The sequence below is a fragment of the Mus caroli genome, chromosome 11 (genome assembly GCF_900094665.2).
Source record: "Mus caroli chromosome 11, CAROLI_EIJ_v1.1, whole genome shotgun sequence".
NCBI lineage: Eukaryota > Metazoa > Chordata > Mammalia > Rodentia > Muridae > Mus > Mus caroli.
The window spans coordinates 112,587,320-112,591,306 of NC_034580.1; positions in this window are offsets into that span (position 1 = coordinate 112,587,320).

Consider the following 3,987-nt stretch of genomic DNA (forward strand, 5'->3'; position numbering starts at 1 on the left):
CCCCCTTACTCAACTACTCGGGGCGCCATGGTCCTCTACCCCTGCGTGGTGTATGACCATGGGCCCGAGAACGCTCTCGAATAAAAATCCTCTTGCAGTTGCAGCAAGACCGTTTCTTGTGTGATTTGGGGTGTCGCCTCTCCTGAGTCAGAACGTGGGGGAGTCCTCACGTTGTGGGTCTTTCAATGGGCATAAGAGACTCTTCAGTGGAATTGCCTGCGAGCTGTGCAGGGTGCTCCAGGGTTGTGGTTTCTGCCGCTTGTCCCCGCTGTGGTGTTGGGGGATGGTTTTGTGCATTGCGCATTCAGATGTTGATTTCTGTGCCTAAAGAAAGACAAAGGAAAAGAGAGAGGATCCAAGGAAGAATCCAGAGGGAGAGAGGAGAGAAGAGGAAGCAGAGAGACCAGGAGTATCGTGATGAGAGAGCAGCCATGAGCACGCACAGACCGGGGAGAGCCAGGGCAAGTAACGTGGCTTTTAGCTGGGTATTGGCAGCCTAGTCAGAATAGCTCAGAACCTGCCCAACTTAGGGTTGCAACTTGTTAATAAAAATACCAAGTCTCCGTGTCTTTATTTGGGAGCTAAAATGAGCTAGAAAGGGTGGAAACGCCCTGCGGTTATTTAGGAGCAAAGAGGATGTAAGAAAAGCCCCAGAATTCCATTTCCTGATGAGGCTTTGACTCACAGTCCTGTAACACTAAGAAAATTCCCACCCAACAGAGCTCTATTGGGGAGCTTTGAACCTTGAGTGGTTGGCATGGTGTTGCAAGGATAAATGCAAAAAAAAAAAAATATATATATATATATGTATATATATGTATATACATATATATATATAAAGCAACTGTATATATATGTATATATATATATAAAGCAACTGTATATATATATACACATATATATACATATATATATACAGTTGAGATTGTTGAATGGAGTCTGCAGGGAAATGCTAGGCACTTGGTGCTGATGAATGAAGGTCTTATTTCAGACTACATCTCCAGTAACGAGGTGTAGTCACATGACCACTTACTTGGCTAGGATGTTATCCCTTGGAAGAGGGCCATCTGGGAGCTGGACGCACACAGAGAGAACATAGCTGAATCCAGAGTCTGCATGTAGGACCGTGTTTAGCTCAGGAAGTGCTGGAACCTGTTGCTTTAAAGCAGGTTAAAGTCACATGCCTTCCCTGGCCCTCTGCTCTCCTTTGACTGTATCTTGGGGAACCTATTGATGCTAAGCCCTCTCCCAGAGTACTAAGACCAGGCAAGCTCTCTTCTCTGGTGCGCCTTCATCGTGGCAGTCCCCAGGCTCAGCACCCAGACCAGTCCTTACTTGCCTTTTTTACCCAGGCAACCAGAGTTCAATGTGCTGGCCAAGCCCTGCCCATTTGCCTGTTTTCCTGTTTACACTCCGTTGCCCTAGAATGCCTTAATGTCTGCTTCCTTGGATTGTAAAGGATGGAGGCACACCCTAAGTGGTTAACACAAACCCACAGGGAAGGAGCGTGTTTCCCAGGGTGGATTCTGGGGCTGGGGAGATGGCTTAGTCAGGAGTGTGTTTGCAGTGCATGCTTGAGTGCCTGAGTCTGAGCCCCAGAGCAGAGAGATCTGCTGGGCCCTGAATCCCCATCGCTTACCTGAATTGTCGAGCCTCAGCTACTGGGAGGCCCTGTCTCAAAACACAACATGATTGGTCTTTCAGGGAGCAGCAGCTCATGTGGACCCTCTTACACACTCACGCGTACACACTCACGCACATCTGTGTGCACACTCAGAAAATAGATTTCAAAACCTGGCTGTCTCAGCTCTGCTCTATGCTACCATCTTGGGTCAAGTGACCTGGGCTGACTTAACTTCACTCCCAGTGAATTCTCTAGAACACAAAAGGGATCACAGTAGCGAAGTCGTAAGAATTGGCACATGTGAACACGCCTGCGACACGCTCCAGACACGAGTGCTTCTAGATCTGGATCTCCAAGGGGCAAAAGTGGGGGCTCAGGGTTGCTTGGTCCTGGATATGTGAGCATGGGGCACAGATCCTACTCTGGTTGATCTCAGGATGAGGTTTTCTCGGTTTGGACACATCTTGACCATACTCTTACTCTGGACCTGCTCCGATGTTCCCATAGCTCCCTGGCCCCACAGGAAATGATGTCTTATGCCTTCTGAGACATGGCCAGACATGTGGCTGATACCATGCAGGACAAGCTTCGGTAGGCAGACGAGCTTCCTGGAGATGGCCCACTGGTTTGCTCTGCTGCCCTTGGGTGTACCCTGGAGAGGCACAGCCCCAGGGGCTTCGTCTCAGGATCGCTTCTTGCTACTGATGTGCCTGCTCGTGTTTGTCATAGCTATCTTCCTCACACACCTGACATGGTGTGAGTAGACACCGAGAGACCCTCATTGTCTACAGCCTGGTATGATTACTTCTTGGGAGATAGCCCACTCTGTTGGGCAAGTTTCCCGAAGATCAACAAGAAGATAAATTTTTAGAGATAATATTGTTTAGATGAATTAATGATTTTTATGGATTTCCTGATTTGATGTAAGTAGTTTTAGGAAGTTAGTTTGATTTAAATAATTTTGGGGGGAAGTTAGGGTGGCTGTTAGAAAGCTTAAAGTTAGAATCAAGAATAGAGTGCGTTCCTTCCTCATAGACTAGCCAGGGCTGCGGGACAAGTTAATGATCAAGGAAAACACTTGTTCTAGGTTGGGTTTGAGTTCCTGGATCCTGCGATGTAGGGATGTGGTCACAGGTTTCCTTGTGCACCATGAGAAGGAAGGTCATGAACTCTGAGTAGGTGACTTCGTTATGAATATAAGAACAGAGACTAGATGGTTAACCAGTTTAGCTGAACAAGACTTCAAAAATAAGACTTAAGAGAGTTAAGCTGTTTCTTAGTAAACAAAATTGTCAGCCGAGCATAGGTTAAGCTCTCTAGCATGGATTTGGCTTGTTTAAGCTTTGTTAACCTATGTTGTTGAAAATTATTGCTTTGGGGTTACAATGAACTCATGGGGAGAAAGACAGATAAGAACTGCAGAGTTAGGTATAAGTTTCAAAAGAATAGGCAGTCAATAATCCCGTAGTAACTCCTCTTTTTTTTTTTTTGAAGAATAATTTTTTGTGGTGATTATTTTTAGAGACTATGTAACTGCTCACATAGGTGGTACAGACAGGATAAGAGGAAAAATAAAGTTGTTAGAGCCTGCTCATTGGAGTTTGGGCACCAAATATGTGCTTATATAAAATGGTTGGAGCCAGCTCATTGGAGCTTTGCTCCATTCATCCAACCTGCCTGCCTGTCTTCCTGCCTGCCTGTGAATTTTTTGGAACTTATTTGTGGGTCTGCGTTTTGTTTCACCGTTGGAACACCCCTTGTGCAGATTAAACGCAGGGGCACTGGCTACATTCCATTCCTACTGCCATGGGGGTGCGGCTCGTGGGACACACCAACGCACAGCTCAGGGGAACAGAAGGCAGCCTAAGATTGGGATTCCAACCCTGTTGCCTGTGCCTTGGACAGCTCTCCCCCAACCCTACCTACTCTTGGGGGGTTGGGGGTGGTGGTGAACTGGCGCAGAGTCAGTAACACAGACCTCAGGAGCAGAGCGCGGCTGCAAGCTCCTTTAATACCCTCCACCCATGCCCCATTGGTCTCAAGAAAGCATCGCTTCTAAACCGCAGTTCCTGATTGGCTAGCACTGTTTGTACTAGCAATCATTGATCTCTCATCAGTCCTCAATTAGGTCCTCCACAGGAATGCAGGTCTCTCAGGCAGTCCTCAATTAGGTCCTCCTTCATGAGCTGCTTTTACAGCTGCACGGCCCCCAGCATTTACAGATAGACGGACCACCGTTCCTGCTTCACAGCTCACGGCTCTCTGGGTAAGAAACCGCGTGGGCTGGGGTTGAGGCTGTGGCTCCCAAAGTCCCGGACACCTGCGCAGAGGGACCGTGTGGGAGTGTTTTTTTTTTTTTTTTT